The following is a 21717-nucleotide window of genomic DNA, read 5'->3' as shown; positions in this document are numbered from 1 at the left end:
GTCTAGCTCAGCAAGCTTCATCACTTAGTAACTGACTAAACGATCGCTTAGCAACGCATGGTAAATCATTTACCTTTCACCGAGTTAAGCGATCGCCTAAACGATCAGGCTTCACAGCCTCGTTGTCGTCTAAGCGATCATTTAGCGATTGTGCTTATCGTCTAGTGTGTGCTGAGCGATCATTTCCCTTCGGCATTTAGAAAACGATGGAGTTCTCCTGGCGGTTCGAGACCCAGTTCACCTGAGAACCGGTTCGCTCGATGGAAAATGTAATAAGATAGAGTTATTTCATTCTAGTTTTTTGTAAAGGTTCATCCTGGTCCATTAGTCCTTGGTTTATTACATGCGATGTATGGTTTTTATATGTCATATGGTATACACTATAGTAAATCCCACATTAGGTTATGCATTGGTCATGCACATCTCTTTATTGTAATTGTTATAATTTAGAGAAGCATGATTTCATTATGTAAGAGCATGCTCATGCATCATATAATATAAGAGTTATATTTATGCATGCATAAAAAGCATTGATATGCATCATCTTTATATTATAATTGTTATAGTATAAGGGTGAATGTAAAGCATGTTTGCTTGGTTATTACTCGTATATAAAAGTTATGTATAGTAATGACCAGACATTGCATGAAGCATGACACATAGGTTACTTTATAAGCGTTATAAACACCTAGTTGTGCACGATGTATTTTAGTTGTTTCTTTTTAAAGGTTAAAGAGAAATTAGAACTAAAAGCGATAAGAAAGACATGCACACTCATTTAGGTTTAATTCATGTTTTAAACTGTTTAAAACATGGATCATATAGACCTAAGATCACGATTCTAATATGATTAGCAACCCTAAGGCTTTAATCTTTTAATCAGTTTAATAGGATTAAATTGACTTATAAAAGGTTAAAGTGTAGCAAATCTATCTATAAGGGACCTTTTGTCTAAGGCGGGTTTTGTCTAGGCTGGGGTATTTAAGTTGATGGAAACGTAACACCCCTACCTGGGAACTTACCTAGAAAGGTGAATTAGATAGATTTGATGCATGCATGCAAGTTAAGGATAGTCCATTAAAGTGTTTAAATTTGACTACTTGAACTTGTTCATATTTCATAGACAAAAGTTGTTTATGAGCGGACTTTAAAAAGATGACTTAGACTTAAATCAGTAGCCGGATTGTCTAGGTTAATGAACCCCTAGGTAGAACATTTCGTGGGAGGTACTTAGGGCATAAGATACTTCACTTAAACCTTTCACGTTTCTCCTATATAGTCCACATTGTGAGATCTACCCTCGGCCTCGAAGCTCCTTTGTCGTGTCCTCCTAATGGATGGTGTTTGGGTAGGTCAATATCAAGGTGGATGGAGAGAATGTTCATAATAAATGGGAGCAGGAAATGCGACAGCATATCCCTCGGTCTCCCTCGTTGGATTGAATAAAGTTATTGTGCATTGCCTTGAGGCACCCTGGGAGTGTACCCCTATAGGATGGCAGTTTTGCGCGTTTCTTTTTTGATCTCCTATAAGAGGATAAGGTTACTTAGTCTCTTGTTCTAATCTGCTTCTTTCCTAAGGTGGGCTCATTAGGGTGGCACTCTAGTACCAAAAGTGAGGGGTCACTTATGCGAAATTGTTAAAGGTTAACAGTTCTGGACCAAATAAATGGTGGCTGTTAGGTTCAGTTCCAAGAGTTGGTTCTGCCTAATGGTTGAGAATGTCTCATCCAAGCGAAGGGGCATCTGATCACTGACAACAGGAAGAATGCGACAGTAAAAATATACAAAATCATGTCCAAAAGCGTTAAACTGAGAATATTGCGATCACGTGCGCCCATTGCATAAAAGCAGCTAATTTATTTATTTTGTGCAGGAAAAATGCGTTGGCGTAAGTAAAATTGTGATCTAAGGAATTCGGCATTCGCGCGTATTGCAAGATTGCGATTGCAAAGTCATGCGATCGTATGCGCTTGCAAGAAGTTACTCAAGAAGGTGGTCGCGTAAAGATGGCACATCAAGGTGAAAGCATAATAAATCATGATGGGACGGAAAGCGGATGACGGTCGAATCCGAATTTAGTTGACAAGCCATTAACGACACACTATAGGAAGTACACTCAACTTTTCGGTGACCATTAATTGGCACATCAGAGCAGGAGATTTAATGACCACCCATTATTGCAATCATTAGAAAGAAAAGCTTCTTGACCTTGAGCTCTATAAATATCGGAGGCCACCATTGTAAAAGGGGTTAACAAGTTAGACCATATACAAAGTAGATAGCCATTAGTCTGTTCATAGTTAATCTTATACTTAGAAGACGGAGACGAGTGAAGAGAAGAAGATGCCGAGAAATCATTCCTGCACAGCTTGAAAGACTGTCAGAAAGCGCATCAAGAGGAGAGAGGGTCAACACTTGCGAAAGCAAGGATATTCTTCTAGGCAGAGTTGGAGTGAAAAGATAGTGTAAAAGGCCACCGGAAGCAAGACATTGCTACCGGGCTTCTTATCTCTATATTCTATTGTTATTCTATATTCTGCATTTAATTCATAAACAGTGGAAATCGCATTTCAACTTATGTTCAATCTCTCTTTATGTCGCATAAGTAGCTAAATCTCCGAATGGGTTGAAAAGAACTTAGCTAGCATGACCTAAGATTTTCACTTTATGCAATCATCTTGTCTTATATATGCGTCATTCACCCTTTAGAGATACTTGAGAGAGTAGTCTAAAGAAAGAATCTAGACTTGTGAGAGTCAGATTAGAATCTAGGCTTGAGAGAGTCAAATTAGAACCGCATAAGCAAGAGATAGAAACTTAGACATAAGTTCTGTTTTCTATTATGCATCGCATACACCCTAGAAATAAGATATGATAGTATGCAGTCACTTTGTGTATGTGTGCATCATTCATCATCGCATAGACAAGAATAGAGGCTTAGACATAAGACCTATCGACATTATCGTATACATCGCATGCATTCTAGAAATAGGAACTACGGCATTTGCATTGAGAGATGACATGTTGTGTGTGTGTAGCATGATCGCATAACATGAATGTCATCTTAGGAAGTGTTAGCTAAATCCCTTCTCAACCCGTTCATTGCATACTCATTGTAAACCTTGATTTCACCAACTCCTTACTTGAATCCGCGGCATAGGAAATATACTTAAACAAAACACCATCCAACTTATTTGTTTTTTCCACCACAAAGGAATCAAATTTACTTTCGCATAGTAACTCAGTAGTCCCTGCGTTCGACCCTGGACTTACCAAGAAACCAAGTGAGATTTGTACTTAGATTTTACTAGGAAAATTTGCATGTGCAATGCATAACTCATCACCACAAATATACACCATAATCGCATCACATTTACAACATATCAATCACCCCACCGATGACGTTTGTCCTGCCACACTGAAGCATCATTGCAAAATAGAAGTTTTTCACTTAGGGTACTGGAAACTGTTTTGCAAAATTAACTGGTTCAATGAGGTTTAGCAAAATCTAATAAAGTTTTGTTCGTATTTTCAGCAACAAGTTTTCAAAATGGCCACAACCACGTTAGCTTTGCTTAGTGTCGAAAAATTAACTGGCGATAAATTTTCGACATGGAAACACATGATCACGACGATTCTTATCATCGAGGATCTCATGTTTGCGTTTACGGAGGTCTGTCCTCCTATCCTAGCTCCCATTGCCGCTCAAAATCTTTAGGAGGCATACGAGCGATGGACACGGGCAAATGAGAATGCCCGAGCCTATATCTTGGCAAGTCTTTCTGAAGTCTTGGCCAAGAAACATGAGCCTATGGTCTTAGCGCGTGAGATCATGGAGTCCCTGCGGGGATGTTTGGACAACCATCTGAATAGCTTATGCTTGAGGCTCTTAAGCATATATTCAACTCCAAAATGGAAGAAGGCACTTCTGTTCGTGAACATGTGCTTAACATGATGGTCCACTTCAATGTGGCGGAGTTGAATGGGTCTACCATCGATGAGGGTAGCCAGGTTAGCATAATCCTGCATTCTTTGTCGGAGAGCTTCCTGCACTTTGTTAGTAATGTGATTCTTAATAAAGTGAAATATAACTTTACAACTCTCCTCAATGAGTTGCAGACCTACCAATCTTTACTAAAAAGTAAGAAGAGGAAGAAGGGTGAGGGAAATGTTGCTTCATCTTCTAGGACGCCATAGAGGTTCGACCTCAGGAACGAAGTATGCACCTTCTACTTCTAACTCTACAAAGCATAAGAAGAAGAAGGGTGGTAAGGGAAAAGGGAAGACGTCTGCTAACCCCCCGCCTGTCACCCCAAGAAGGTATCCACCACTGGTTGTAAAGGAACTGTCCTCACTGGCTGAAGGAAAGGAAGGTCGCCAAGGCTAAGGCTAAAACATATAAAGGTAAATATGATTTACTTGTACTTGATACTTGTTTAGTGGAGAATGATGATTCTGCCTGAATAATTGATTCGGGTGCCACTAATCACATTTTTTCTTCTTTTCAAGGATTTAGATCCCGACGATAACTGAAGGCTGGTGAGATGATGATGCGAGTAGACACCAGGCACATTATCTCAGCTGTGGCAGTGGAAAGGCTCCAGTTAGCTTTACAGAATAGGTTTCTAGTTTTGAATGATATATATATTGTTCCTCAACTTACGAGGTACCTCATTTCTGTAAAATGTGAATCTTGCCTTGAGGGTAAGATGACTAAATGACCTTTTACTGGAAAAGGTTATCGAGCCAAATAGCCTCTTGAGTTAGTACATTCTGACCTTTGTGGTCCTATGAATGTACGAGCCAAGGTGGTTATGAGTATTTTATCAGTTTTACTAATGATTACTCTAGGTATGGGTATGTTTATCTTATGGAACAGAAGTCTGAATCCTTTGAAAAGTTCAAAGGGTTCAAGGTTGAAGTTGAAAATGCATTAGATAGACTGATTAAAACACTTCGATTGGATCGAGGTGGAGAGTTTTTGGACTCAGGATTCTAGGAATATTTGATAGAAAATGGAATCATTTCCCAATTCTCAACGCCAGGTACACCTAAGCAAAATGGTGTAGCGGAGAGAAGAAATAGAACTTTGTTGGACATGGTTCGTTTGATGATGAGTTACATTTCCTTATCGAACTCGTTTTGGGGTTTCGCAGTGGAGACTGCAGTATACATACTCAACTGTGTTCCCTCCAAGAGTGTTGTGAGAACACCTCTGGAGATGTGCAACGGGCGTAAAGCTAGTTTACTTCGTATTTAGGGTTGCCCTGCACATGTTCTTGAGGCTAATCCCAAAAAGTTGGAACTACAATCGAGGTTATGCCTCTTTTTAGGCTACCCCAAAGGTACACAAAGGGGTTATTTTTATGATCCATCAGAAAATAGGGTGTTTGTTTCCACAAACGCTACTTTTATAGAGAAGGATCATAAAAGGGAGCATAGTCCACAAAGTAAAGTCGTGTTGTGTGAGCTTTCCAATAAAACTACTGAAACTTCAACAAGAGTTGTTGAAGCGCCTGCTACATCAGTAAGAGTTGTTGATGGAAGTTCATCTAGTAGGTCGGTTCCACCTCAAGAGTTCAGGGAACCTCGACGTAGTGGGAGGTTTGCGAACCCACCATTCACTATCTGGGTTTCACAGAAATCATTGCTGTGGTAGCAGATGGCGACGTTGAGGATCCGTTGTCTTATCAAAAGGCAATGGAGGCTGTTGACCGGGATGAATGGGTCAAGGCCATGGATCTCGAGATGGAGTTGATGTACTTCAACTCAGTTTGGGATCTTGTAGATCAACCTGGTGGAGTAAGACCTATAGGTTGTAAATGGATCTACAAGTGCAAACGGGGTGCTAATGGGAAGGTACATACCTTCAAGGCTCGACTTATGGCAAAGGGTTATACCCAGATAGAGGGAGTCGATTATGAGGAGACTTTCTCGCCTATTGCCATGCTAAAGTTGATCCGCATCCTCCTGTCCATTGCAGCTTATTATAATTATGAGATCTGGCAAATGGACGTCAAGACGGCCTTTCTGAATGGCAATCTTAAGGAGACCATTTACATGGTGCAACCCGAGAGATTCATAGCCCAAGGTCAAAAGCAAAAGGTTTGCAAGCTGAATCGGTCCATTTATAGGCTAAAATAGGCGTCTCGATCTTGGAACATACGGTTTGATATTGCAATCAAGTTGTACGGCTTTGACCAGAACGTTGATGAACCTTGTGTCTATAAGAAGATCATCAACGCTTCAGTAGTCTTCTTAGTGTTGTACGTAGACGATATACTACTCATTAGGAATGATGTAGGTCTACTGACTGCAGTTAAGAACTGGCTAGCAACCGAATTCCAAATGAAAGATTTAGGAGAGGCTTAGTTTTTTCTGGCTATACAGATCTTTCGGGATCGTAAAACCAAAGTGCTAGCACTATCTCAGGCATCGTACATTGACAAGATGTTACTCAAGTACTCAATGCAAGCCTCCAAGTAGGGCCTACTACCATTTAGGCATGGAGTCACTTTTTCTAAGGACATGTGTCCTAAGACGCCTAAAGAGGTTGAGGAGATGAGACGGGTCCCATATGCGTCTGTCGTTGGCAGTTTGATGTACGCAATGCTCTGTACTCATCCAGACATCTGCTACGCTGTGGGCATAGTCAGTAGGTATCAGTCTAACCCAGGCCAGGGTCGCTGGACTGCAGTGAAGATCATCCTCAAGTATCTTCAGAGAACAAGGGACTACATGCTCATGTATGGATCTAGGGATTTGATCCTAACTGAATACAAGGATTTTGACTTTCAAACTGATAAGGACTCTTGCAAGTCCACGTCAGGGTCAGTCTTTACTCGTAATGGAAGAGTTGTAGTGTGGCGAAGCACTAAGTAGAGGGGCATCGCCGACTCCACTATGGAGGCGAAGTACGTAGCGACTTGCGAAGCTACTAAGGAGGCCGTCTGGCTCAGGAATTTCTTGATAAAAATGGAAGTTGTTCCAGATATATCTAGACCCATTACCCTATATTGTGATAATAGTGGGGCAGTGGCCAACTCCAAGGAGCCGAGGAGTCACAAGCGTGGTAAATGATAACGGGCAGAAATGCACATTATCATAATGCTAAGTTCTTAAACAATGTTGGATTGCTTTGATGAAATATGTTAAATTGCATCCATTAAGCATAAATTCTATAAAATTACGGTCGCATGCGTCCAACGCAGTAGAACAGTTGATCTTTATATTTTTTGTGCAGAATATGCATTAACGCAATGCGAAGATTACGATCAGAAGAATTCATTGGTCGAGTGCAACTCAACCGCAAGGCTTTGCGTTGATTGTGCTCACAAACATTTCCCTGAGAAGGATTGCCACAACTTGGTCAGCGCAACATGGTGAGCGCATCCGAGTGAAAGGATAATTAAGAGTGATGGGCAGAAAGCTGATGACAGTCGAATCCAAATTAAGTTGACAGCCGATAACGATCACAAAGTACGTTCAGCTTTATCGGTGACAATTATCCGGTACATCAGTCAAGAATTAAAGTTGTCCCATCTGTACAATTGGGAGAGAGAAGCTACCTTTCACCATGGATTCTCTATAAATACCAAGGGCGTTCTTCAGAGATGGGAGGATCGATTGACAAGTTAACCAGTTGTTTTTGTTTATAATTTCCTTTCCATCTTAAGGCGAAACAAGAGAAGAGTGGTGGCGCTGGAGATCGCCCAGGGCAACTCGACAGAGAACCTTCGAGCATAAGAGAAGAGAGCGGGCCGACTCTCACAAGAGCGAGATTATCTTTAGAGCACGAGTAGAAACAGTGTAAACGCCTGGCAGCAAGAAATTGCTACCAGGCTCTTTATTAAACTTGCATTGTTATTTTGTACTTCATCTTCATATCTATTCAATGGAAGTTCTAATTCTACATCTGCTCACTCTCTTAATACGCATGAATAGCTAAGCTAGTCGAATGGGTTGAGAAGAACTAAGCTAACATGACCTAGGAAGTCCATTGCTTGTGATTGTCTTATTTAATACTGTGCAAAATACCCTTTAGAGTTACTCGAGAGAGAGCCTAAAGAAAGAACCTAATGTCTCGAGAGAGCTAGGTTAGAATCTGGACTCGAAAGAGCAAGATTAGGCTTGCATAAACAAGAGAGAGGGACTTAGAGATAAGCTCTGTTTATCAACTTGCATCCATGCATCCTAGAAATGGGAATGATATTATGTGGTCGCATATTTGTGTAGTTGTCATGTTGTCATCGCATAAATAGAAATAGAGGTTAATGTGTGAACCCTGTAGACTTATCACATATATATAGCATGTGTTCAAGCCTTAGAAGCCGTGGTATTTGCACCGAAAGGTGGTTTACTGTTGTATGCATGTTGCATGATCGCAAGCACGAACGCGTTCTAGGGAGTGTTAGTTGAAACCCTTCCCAACCCGTTCACCGCATATTCATCGCATTTTTCGTTTACCAACTCTTTTCAAACTCCGCCGCATTTTTTATTTATCTTTAATCAACGCAATCAAAAAACCAAACACTTTATTTATTTACCCGGTTACCGAAAAGTTTTCATCAAATTTACCAAAGCAATCTATTTTCACAAGTCCCTGTGTTCGACCCTGGACTTACCAGGAAACCCAGAGGAATTTACACTTGAATTCCGCTAGGGAAACTTGAGTGCACAACGCATATCATCCACATTTCCACTTCATAAAATAATGCATCAAGTTTTGGCACCGTTGCCGGGGACTTCGGCAAAATAGTTTGTTAACGGAAATTTTTGTGATTTCTTTGCAGAACTCTCAATCTCTAGCGAACTACGACCGGGATATTGAGAGAATGTTTCGAAGGAGACTATGAGACCGCCAACAGCAACCACAATCAGACAAAGAAGAGATGGTGGAGCAGCCTGGAAATGGAGCACCAAATCATAACAATGTCATGGAAAATCCGATTCTGTTGGCAAATGATCGCAATAGACCCATTAGGGACAATGCATCGCCAAACCTCTATGATTTCTCTCCGGAAATCATGAGGCCTGCCCTCGATGGAAGCAGATTCGAAATGAAGCTGGTGATGCTACAGATGATCCAGACTACTTAGAATTATGAAGAGTGTTAGGCAGAATATGCGTCAATCATGATAAGAATTCACGAGAATATGAGTTTGCGTCGATCAGCATGATGAATCTCAGCTAACCCATTATTTTGCATTACTTATGCATTTCATGTTCTATTTTTATAGCTAATGCAAGAAATGAACCCAAACGTGGAAACCGGACCACCGCATAGACGATCGCATGCAGAGAAACACTCCATCGCAAAGGTAAACACATCGATCAATGCAAGGATGTTGCGGTAATCAGTCGTATGCATCCATCGCATGGGAGTTGCGCTCGTCAAGCAATTGCGGTCATTGTGTAGAGTTGCGGCATTAACCGAATGCGCTCATTGAATGATTACAGCTACGCGACAATGCATTCTAATGGGATCAACGCAAGGTAGGTGGAATGGACGCATCAACGCATCGACCTCGAGAAAAATCAAAAGATGATGTTGACATTTCACCTACCACGCCGTTAGTGGCAGAGGTTCAAAAAGGACTAACGCGTCGAACGTCAAACTCAGAGTAGTCCAATTAATGTTGTCGGTGACCCAAGCTCTATAAATAGAAGCCGATGAGTTGAAATTCAAATTATCCGAAGATTATCCCTCTATACGGGGATTTTCCCCGCGATCTAGACAAAGGCGTGAGAAGACGCTTGAGAGTTCTTCACCTTCTTCATCCATTCTGAGTGACGACCGGAGCCTTCAACTGAAGCTAGAGCTCGAGAGAGTCAGTTTCTCCACCCATCCATGGCACCACTGGCAGCCTTGACACATATCCGCTGGAAGCAAAGCTTTGCTTCCAGCCGATCATTTCCTTTCCCTTTCTTTCTTATATTGTATTGTATGACATTTTGGAATTAAAGAATTAATACAATGTGTTTTCAATGCATTTCTCTGTCTTCTTCAACTCCATCTCCATCTTCTTTGCTTAGCATACTTTCATTGCAACACTTAGTGGGATTGCTTGGGTATTGCATACTTAGTCATGTGAATTAGGGATATGAAGCATGTAGCAACCCACCGAGAGGTGTGCATTGCGCGAGTGTGTGAGTAATCTTATTTGCTTAGTGTGAAGCTGCTGCAACGCCTATCTATAGGCTAACACATTGCTTGTCTAAGAGTAAAGTCAGCAACAATCAACTGCTCGGGAGGGTAAGTGGTTAGACGCATTAAGAAAGGCATGCATTATTCATTAGAGATACGAGTAATCTTGCGCCAACCAAGTTCATGTGTTTGTCTTCTTTTATGTTGTGCCCAACACCCCTTTAGAGCTACTCGAGCGAGAGTCTAAAGAAAAAACCTAATGACTCGAGATAGCTAGGTTAGAATCTAGACTCGAGAGAGCAAGATTAGATCGGTATAAGCAAGAGATGGGGACTTAGAGATAATCTCTGTTTATCAACATGCATCACATGCACCCTAGAGATAGGTATGATGATATGTGGTCACCTTGTTTGTGTATCATCGCATAGACAAGAATTAGAGGCTTATGTGTAGGCACTATAGGCACCTTTGCACGTACATCGCATGTGTTCTAGCATTAGAAGCCGTAGCATTCGCACAGAGAGGTGGTTTACTATTGTATGTGTGTTGCATGATCGCATGGCTTGTGTTGACTAAGGTTATCCTTGTAGTCACTCTTAAGGGTTGCAATTAAATCATCTCCGCATTTTATCTAATTTCCCACACAATTATTTCATGTCAAGGTTTGTCGTATCTCTACCTTTCATACATATTCTCATTGCGTTGTCTGTTAGATAGGAGTAGGAGTAGGATTAACTTAGCAACATCCCTTCCATTCTTTTATTCAAACCGCCGCATGCACATCACCGCATACATATAGATACAAGTCCCTGTGTTCAACCTCAGATTACTCGAGAAACTTGCATTCACGTTATACTTGGCGTGAGTGCAAGAAAACTTGTGGCAGGACGCATGGTCATCGCATACATTTGTTAATGCATCATCAGTCCAACGCATGACCATGCATGAGTATCAACGTATATCTTAGGAATATACATAGCATATCGCATCCAAGGGAATTTAGTTGTTGAATAATTTGACTTCTAATTTCCCGTCACCAAGTTTTTGGCGCCATTGCCGGGGACTTGGCAACTAAATGTTTGTTAAGTTTTGTGCCTCTGCAAGCAAACTTTTTATCATGGGAGTATTGCAGCTTGTGCGACCAGGTTGCAAACAATATTGAAGTGTAGGCGATGCGCTGAAATTCTCTTTTTCCCGATTGCGTTGTTTTGCGATGTTTCTATGATGGTACGTATAGTTCACCGCATGTTCTAACCAATCAACGCAAGGCATTCTTTACTTTTGTTATCTTCTTCAAATTTTGAAAGTCTTAAGTTTTATTTTTTTCAAACCTTTGTTCAAATATTTATTATCGCATTCTTGTAATTCTGTTTTTAGCTTTGCGGTGAGAACACTGCCAACCTCTAAGTTTGGGGGTTGCAGCGGTCTCGAAGAATTGCGTTCATTGCATTGCGATCATTTGAAAAGAAAAAAAAAAGTGAAGTGAGCTTTTAAGAATAACAACTACACTGTCAACACAATGGGGAAACCTCTGTTAATAAGAGTTAAGCTATGAAAGGCACTTGCTCGAAGTTGGATGTCTGCATGACACACGTGGGGGCAAGCCAAAACGAAGGCAAGTCGCCAAGATCAGCGCATTAGCACAACTCCTCTGTCCGGCCCAAGCCAAAACAAACGAGACAAGAGTTGAGTTGAATAAGGAATGCAACCAAAATTGGATGCTCGCATGACACACGTGGGGGTAAGTCAAAACGAAGAGCGTAACCAGGTTCAACGCTGCATTTGAATAAGCCATCGCAAAATTTAGAAGTATTTTTGAATGAACGCATTCTCAAAAGCTAAACACAAAATTTCGATGAATGAATAAAAGTTTTTTAACAAAGGCTTGCCTGATTTAACTTAGAAAATATCTTTTCGAAGAAGCAGCCAAAGTAGAGGAGAGCATTGTGGTGATGGTCAGAGGTGTGTGTAAATTATATTCTGAGAAGCTGGTCATCGCAAAGGAAAGCATGAAGGTGAGTTAGAATTTCTTGAGTATAACGCATGCTTGAGGACAAGCATGATTTTAAGTTTGGGGGTGTGATTACATGTAGAAATGCATGTCATCTTAGGCCTTTTACTTAGAATTATGAAGAGTGTTAGGCAGAATATGTGTCAATCATGATAGGAATTCATGAGAATATGAGTTTGCGTCGATCAGCATGATGAATCTCAACTAACCCGTTATTTTGCGTTAATTATGCATTCAATGTTCTATTTTTGTAGCTAATGCAGAAAATGAACGCAAACACGGAAACCGGACCACCGCATAAACGACCGCATGCAGAGAAACAATCCATCACAAAGGCAAACGCATCAATCAATGCATGAATATTGCGGTAATCAGCCGTATGCGTCCATCGCATGGGAGTTGCGCTCGTCAGGAAATTGCGACCATTGTGTAGAGTTGCAGCATTAAGCGAATACGCTCATTGAATGATTACGACTACGTGACAACACATTCTAATGGGATCAACGCAAGGTAGGTGGAATGGATGCATCAACACATCGACCTCGAGAAAAACCAAAAGATGATGTTGAATTTCACCTACCACGCCGTTAGTGGCAGAGGTTCAAAAAGGATTAACGCGCCGAACATCAGACTCAGAGCAGTCCAATTAATGTTGTCGGCGACCCAAGCTCTATAAATAGAAGCCGATGAGCTGAAATTCAAATCATCTGGAGATTTTTCCTCCATATAGGGATTTTCCCCGCGATCCAGACAAAGGCGTGAGAAGACGCTTGAGAGATCTTCACCTCCTTCATCCATTCTGAGTGACGACTGAAACCTTCGACTGGAGCTAAAGCTCGAGAGAGTCTCCTCCACCCATCTATGGCACCACCGGCAGCCTTAACGCACATCCGTTGGAAGCAAAGCTTTGCTTCCAGCCGGTCATTTCCTTTCCCTTTCTTTCTTATATTGTATTGTATGACATTTTGGAATTAAGGAATTAATACAATGTATTTTCGATGCATTTCTCTATCTCCTTCAACTTCATCTCCATCTTCTTTGCTTAGCATACTTTCATTGCAACACTTAGTGGGATTGCTTGGGTATTGCATACTTTGTCATGTGAATTAGGGATATGAAGCATGTAGAAACCCACCGAGAGGTGTGTGTTGTGCGAGTGTGCGAGTAATCTTATTTGCTTAGTGTGAAGCTGCTGCAACGTCTGTCTATAGGCTAACGCATTGTTTGTCTAAGAGTAAAGTCAGCAACAATCAACTACCCGGAAGGGTAAGTGATTAGACGCATTAAGCAAGGCATGCATTGTTCACTAGAGATACAAGTAATCTTGCATCAACCAAGTTCATGTGTTTGTCTTGTTTTATGTTGTGCCCAACACCTCTTTAGAGCTACTCGAGAGAGAGTCTAAAGAAAAAACCTAATGACTCGAGAGAGCTAGGTTAGAATCTAGACTCGAAAGAGCAAGATTAGATCGGCATAAGCAAGAGATGGGGACTTAGAGATAAGCTCTGTTTGTCAACATGCATCGCATGCACCCTAGAGATAGGTATGATGATATGTGGTCACCTTGTTTGTGTATCATCACATAGACAAAAATTAGAGGCTTATGTGTAGGCCCTATAGGCACCTTTGCACGTACATCGCATGCGTTTTAGCATTAGAAGCCGTAGCATTCGCACCGAGAGGTGGTTTACTATAGTATGTGTGTTGCATGATAGCATGGCTTGCGTTGACTAAGGTTGTCCTTGCAGTAACTCTTAAGGGTTGCAATGAAATCATCTCCACGTTTTATCTATTTTCCCACACATTTATTTCATGTCAAGGTTTGTCGTACCTCTACCTTTCATGCATATTCTCATTCCGTTGTCTGTTAAATAGGAGTAGGAGTAGGATTAACTTAGCAACATCCCTTCCATAGGATTAACTTAGCAACATCCCTTCCATTCTTTTATTCAAACCGCCGCATGCACATCACCAAATACATATAGCTAAAAGTTCTTGTGTTCGACCTCGGATTACTCGAGAAACTTGCGTTCGCGTTATACTCGGCGTAAGCGCAAGAAAACTTGTGACAGGATGCATGGTCATCACATACATTCGTTAACGAATCATCTATCCAACGCATGACCATCAACGCATGACTATCAATGCATATCTTAGGAACATGCATCGCATACCGCGTCCAAGGGAATTTAGTTGTTGAATAATTTGACTTCTAATTTCCCATCACCAGTATGCTAAGTAATATTGCCTAACCATATACCTTAAATGCATGCTAAACCTAGGTTCAAGGACGAATTGGTTAGTTAATTGGGTACCTAATTGATTAACACAAAATGGAACCTTAGAATTTAATGCAAATGTTTTGATTCTGAACTCAATAGGACTAAAGCATTTAGATTAATTAGGGTTTAACTTTAATTGATAATTAGGGTACTTGGTTTACCCAACGAGTTGGTAATCCTTTACATCAATGGGTTGATTGGGCTAATGTTTGAAGCCTTTTCTGGTGTCGTCAAATTCCCAAAAAGGGCCCCGAAATATAAGAAGATTTATAATACACCAAACTACTCTATTAGTATGGGGTCGAACCACAGAGAGGCAAGGAATTAAATCCCTCTTAAGCTAAATTCGACTATGAAAGCAATAAAAAGTGGATTTTATTTTTGGACAAATTAAGAACATGTAAGAAATTAAAATGCATGGGGTAAATATAATTTAGGAATGGAGCTGATGACGGGCAGAAATGCATGTCATCTTAGGTCTTTTATTTAGAATTATGAGGATTGTTAAGTGAAATATGCTGCAAATATGTTAGGAATTCATGAGAAAATGGGTTTGCGTCGTTCAGCATTAAGAATCTCAGCTAACCCACTATTATGCGTTATTTTGCATTCAATTGTCTACCTTTGTAGCTAACGCAGGAAGCGGACGCATATGCGAAAGCTAGGCTATTGCAAAGACGACCGCATGCGGAGAATTTCTCCATTGCAAAGGCGAACGCATACGTTCGACGCATGGATGTTGCGGCCATCAACCGCATGCGTCCTTGCATAGAAGTTACGGTCGCCAAGCGAATGCATTCATCGCATAGAAGTTGCGGTCATCAAGTGAATGTGGTCATCGCAAGGAGATTACGGCTAAAGACAATAACCATAATAGAGGGATGAATGCAAAGTTGGTGGAATGGAAACATGAACGCATATCTCGGGAGAATCAAAAGAAGATGTTAACATTTCACCTACCACGCTAATAGAGATTTAGAAAAGGACCATCACGCTGCGAATGTCAAAATTAGAGCAGGTCCATTAATGTTGTCGGCGATCCAGCTCTATAAATAGAAGCCATTGAGCAGAATTTCAATTTATCCGAGTTTCTACCCTTGGGTGGATCCTTGTGATCCAAACGAAAGCGTGAGAGATAGCTTGAGAGTTTTTTATCTCCTTCATCCATTCTGAGTGACGACCGGAGACTTCACCGGAGTTAAGAGCTCGAGAAAGTCAGCTCCACCACCCATCCATGGCACCACCAGCAGCCTTGACACACATCTGCTGGAAGCAAGACATTGCTTCCAGCTAGCCTTTCCATTTCTCTTATTTTCTTATATTGTATTGTATTACATTTTGGCTTAAGGAATTAATATATTTTGTGATCAATACATTTCTATATTTCCTTCAATTCCATCTCCATCTACATTTACTTAACATCTTTTCATTGCATCACTTAGTGAGATTGTTAGAGTATCACATACTTAATCATGCAGCATAGGAATATGAAGCATGTAGCAAACCACCGGGAGGTGTGCGTTGCGTGAGTGTTGTGAGAAAACCTTATTTGCTTAGTGTGAAGCTGTAGCAATGCCTGTCTATAGACGGACGCAATGCTTGTCTATGAGAGAAGTCAGCAACAACAAACTGCCCGGGAGGATAAGTGGTTGGTCACATTAAGCAATGTAAGCCAGTATTCACTAGAGATAGGAATAATCTTACGTCAACCAGGTTTATGTGATTACCTTGTCTTATGAGCGCATCATTCATCATTTAGGCATACTTGGGAAAGTAGTCTAAAACCCAAATCTAAGACTCGAGAGAGCGGATTGGATCGCATAAGCAAGAATGGGGAACTTAGAGATAAGCTCCATTTGCTATTACACAGCGTATGCACCCTACAGAGAGGATATTGCATGCATCCAGAAGTAGGATACGGTGGTATGTGGTCATCTTGTTTATGTGTGGGAGCATATGAGCAGGAATAGAGACTTAGAAATAAGGCCTCTCGACACTATCGCATATACATCGCATGCATCCTAGAATTAGGCACAAATGTGTGTAGCATGATCGCATAGCTTGCGTCGGCTAGGGTTACCCTTGCGGTCAAGCTTAGGGTTGCGATGAAGACATCTTCACCATTTTATCTATTTTTCCATGCATTTACTACACGTCAAAAATTGTCGTGTCTCTACCTCTCAGTCATATTCTCATTGGTTTGTCTATTAGTTAGGTGTAGAAGTAGTTTATAGCTAACAAACCCCATCATTCTTTTATTCATCCGCCGCAAACACCACCGCATATATTTAGCTACAAGTCCCTGAGTTCGACATCGGATCACCCGAGAAACTTGCGTTCGCGTTATACTTGGCGCGAGCACAAGAAAACTTGTGACAGGAACGCATGGTCATCACATACATTCGTAATCGCATATTGCATAGTCCAACGCATGACCATCAACGTATAAGAACCAACGCATAACCAAAGACATGTATCGTATATTGCGTTCCCCTAATTTTAGTCATCAGGAGCCCATCTAATTTCTAGAGCAAGAGGGAGAATTCTATACAATTTCTATCATGAACCTCCATAATTAAACAAATGTTTGATTCTATGCTTGCCCAACTACCATATTGATGCAATTTAATTAGTCTCTACAAAGGCCGACAACTAATTATAGGCTTTCTCGTTACCCTTGATCCATATGTCATATGCATCCCGAACATTTTGGTTTGCATTTAAGGTAGGAATAGGACACTCCTCTATTAAAACGAACCTTAGGTCATCTATCACCAGTATTGTATTTAAGTTTAATTTCCACGAAGCATAGTTATCTCCGGTAAGTTTATCAAAAGCCAATAGTTGTACTAAAGAACTCGTCATTCTGAAAATGTAAACAAATTTTATTAATGAATTGCTTTTAAACCCAATCATATTTTAGCAAAGTAATAATGCACCCAAAATTCATTATTTTTGCAACGATACTAATAAGTGCTACCGAGGGGCAATCAAATACTCCTTCACTAAACCAAGATATTCTTGACTAAATACTATCTCCAGAATAACTCAAATTTCGATAGTCATTTAGCTACCGTTTTTTGTCAGAACTTACTAACACTTTAGTAATTCCTTAAGTGTAACACTCCATTTTCATACCTCAGAGGTCGGCCCCAGCGAGGCTACCGAATTGGAAAGTCAAGGTTGGAAAACGACCTAAGAAATCCTATCCATTTCTGAAGTTTGAGTTGTTTCGAATCCTATGGTATAACTCTCTGAGGGGATAGCCATCATTAAATGACTAACAATGCCGACTTAAAGACGACAAGCAGGTACAACATAGGAATCTCACGGTCCAAACAAATGAAAGAGACCGCAGGACATGTTGACGCATATCATTCACCCACTTACTGTAAACTACTTCCCCATTCAACTTGATCTTGACCCATACAAACACTTTCCAAATAGAGGTCACTCCTAGGGTGACACGAAGTGTCATATGAATCTCACGGTGCGAGCTTTCTAGGGACATGAGAGTTGAAATCAATATATCGTATATTTGATTTTACATTAAACAACTTCCTCTCATTCACCTTGATCTTGACTCATGCAAACACTTTCCGAAAGGAGATCACTCCCAGGGTGACACGAACTGTCGCATGAATCTCACGGTGTGAAACTCTAGGACGTGAGAATGAAAATTAAAATATCACTTTTGATTTTACTATAAACAACTTCCCCTATTCACTATGATCTCGGTTTATGTAAATACTTTTTGAATGGAGGTCACTACCAGGGTGACATGAAGCGAAACATGAATCTTGATTGTGAACTCTTAGCGACGTGAGAGCTAAAAATAATATATTGTATATGTTATTAATCTCTCACTGAAGCATTCTTAAATTCCACTGAAGTGTTTTAATAACATATCATATATGCTATTAAACTCTCACTAAAGTGTCCTAATATTTTTTTTTGGGTATATATTTACTTAGGAACATTCCGGCTAATTAAACTACCTGAGTTTATGTGTTTATCCAAGTATAACGTTTATATTTGGATTTAACCTACGATGTCTAAGTGATAACCAGATTTAAAATCTCACACCGCTCACGTATTGCTCATAAAACCGATTAACAACGCTCAATTATTCGGCCATAATCCCCAGGTAGGAGGTGCTCGGTAGACCGTCAACTTAAATACCCTCAGCCTTAGATAGGATTATATATCGGTTGAGTTTGTAACCATATTTTAAAAGATGTCGACCTATTTTAACTATTAAAATAGGTGATTAACCTACGTGAGCATGCAGCTTATCTTTGTTATGGATTTTAAATGTCTAACCTAATTTTATAACAACTTACAAAATTTAGACATGCTAAGCATCCATAAATACATCAAAGGCATTCAACATTTAATATAACATGTATATTAAAACATTTGAAACCCTAAACATGCATACTATATATTATCACACTTTATAACATACTTTCAATGCATGTAACATGCATCCTATGGTGGGATTTTAAATCTACATGGCATACTTTATGCACATACAAGATTTATTTAATTATAACATACATCACATGCATAAATAACTAAACACAAACCGATATGGTTTTAGTTTTAGCATTTTCAAGCAAGCAAAGGCCTAATTATTACAAAAAAAAAAAAAAAAAAAAAAATTAAACTCCAAAACACTTCTGGTTTGCTCGAACCCCTTGAACTAACCCGAACCTCTCAAATCAGCCCTTCAATGCTCAAAACTATGCTAAACCAGGCAAAAATCATCAAGTACCATCAAACATCGAATATGCCATTGATCATCGAGTATGCCCTCAAGCATCGAGTATGCCATCATGCATCGAGTATTTCACTAAATACCTTCAAGTATGCCATCAAGTACCATCAAGAATGGCATCATGCAACGAGTATTTCACAAAATATCATTGAGTATGAGCATCGAGTACCATCGAGTATGGCATTATGCATCGAGTAATTCACAAAATACCATCGAGTATGGCATCACCCATCGAATTTTTCACAAAAAAACCATTGAGTATGGGCCATCGAGCATCGAGTATTGGGCAGTGGCTGAAAATCCAGTTCCTGATACTAGACCTTCTTCACTTCTTTCTTCAATTACATCCTAATTGAAACTTTAATGACTCCAAACAAATTACAAACACTTAAACACACATTAAGGCCCATCAAACAAAAGTCAATTACAAGAATTACAACATAATTGAAGAGAAAACAATGTCAAAACTCAGAAAAACCATACCAGTTCATCATTTTCATAAAACTTATGAAAAACACCCATTAAACCAAAACTAAACCAAATTGAATGCTTATATGATGCTCTGATACCAATTGTTGGATTAAGGAACAAGCAGCGGAAGAAAACAGGATCATTAAGCATTGTAATTCATTAATTTTGGCATCAAATTCAGCATGTTCATAAACTAAAAAGAAGGTTTCAACACTAACCTTTGAAGATACCTTTGACAGCTGCAATCCTCCCTTCCTTCGGATGTGAACCACCAAAGGGTCTTTCCTACTATTTTCTTGGTGCCTAAGATTGAGTTGTGTGACTCAAAATAAACTTGAATTAGGGGAATGGAGGAGAAATACTTTCTGGTTTTCTGCAAAATGAAGACTTTCTTCAAACAGATTTTTCGACAAAAAACTCTTCAATTGCATCACCGATTTCCACTTTAAAACTGAAGTTTATATTGCATGACTTTAAGCAAGACACCTTCTACATGAATTCCAACTCAAGCTTGAGAATTTGAGATGTAAATATAGTGCAACCATGAATGAGCTACTAGCTTGAAGAAATGGGAAAAACTCACTTTTCCAATTTCTAATTTTTCAAATTTTTTATCTCAATTTTGAAACTTTCCAAAATTAAAATTAAAAAAATTAAATTTTCAATTTTAATTCTTTACAAAAATTAATTCAATAATTAATTTTTCTAATAAAATTAATAAGTAATAATTAACTAAACAATTTAATTAATTCTAATTAATTTAATATCAAATTAATTAATCACCAATTCCACTATCATGAATAACTATTCATGACTTAATATTTAAATCATATTTATATATTAATCAATTCTCTAATTTTGTTTAATTCCAAAATTAAACGTGTAATTATATCACATATAATTACTAATTCCCTTAATTTTAATTTGAACATTTCAAACCAACTTATCACGCTACTCTAAGGCTAATCCATTTGTGAGCTAATAGGGAGACCTAATAGACCTATAGATCATGGGCTCCAATGATTCAAGATTAATTTGCTAAACTCTTTACATCGAATTAATCCCCATTTTTTAACTATTGGGTCACTCCGCTAAAGCTCGGAATAGCAATCCCCTCACTTTAAATATATTTTGTCCACTCGATATAACCATGATTAGTAAGTTAACCATTTAAAGGTTGTTTGTAATAACGACTGGGTCAAAAGGTATTTTACCCTTGAGATTACCTTGTTTCTTAAGTCCCACTGATTCTCTAATGAACAATTGGATTGTGATCTAATCATCAAACCAAGTCCCTCTCAGGTCAATGAGAGGGTGGGGCCCCTTGTTCAAGACCCGAAATCAGCACTTAAGGAACAACCTCTCTACTATTCTGGAAAGCGAATAGGAATAAATTCCATCTTGCATCCTATGTCCCCAACTATCTACCCAGCCTTACCCCTGAAATAGGAGGCTTATTGAGCCAGCGTTGTTGAGCCAACCATCACCTATGCAAATCTAAGGATAATCCCGAATAAACAGGAATTCATAGTTAGCTTAGAATTAAGGTCAAGTTACCTAGGTCATCGTTTTTAAATAGTCAGTATTAAACAGTAAACAGTGTTATAAAGTAAGAGTGACTTATTTTTTGGTTCGATCTTGCGCAAACTCATTAAACAGGACACCTCCACTCCTCATGTCACTACATGTACGAATCAGGATCACTTCATCTGTAGTTAAAAAAGTGGGCCGCATCTGATAGTGTTACCAAAATAAGGCACCCAACCTTATTCATATACTATAGATCATTTAGACTATTTAATCGAACCTGATCCACTCTTATATCTCCACATAAAGTTCAAGTACTCATGTAATAGTCATGGATATTTTAGTTTATTGGATTTATTTCTAACACGAAATAAGTATCCTTCTCCCACTTTACCAATTGAAGGAACTCTAATCAAAGAGAACCCATGGATCTTTTAGTTTATTGGATTTATTTCTAAAACGAAATAAGTATCCTTCTCCCACTTTACCAATTGAAG

Source organism: Benincasa hispida, chromosome 5 (genome assembly GCF_027475165.1).
Source record: "Benincasa hispida cultivar pf3 chromosome 5, pf3_genome.v1.1, whole genome shotgun sequence".
NCBI classification, from domain to species: domain Eukaryota; kingdom Viridiplantae; phylum Streptophyta; class Magnoliopsida; order Cucurbitales; family Cucurbitaceae; genus Benincasa; species Benincasa hispida.
Note: the sequence above shows the minus strand (reverse complement) of the source record.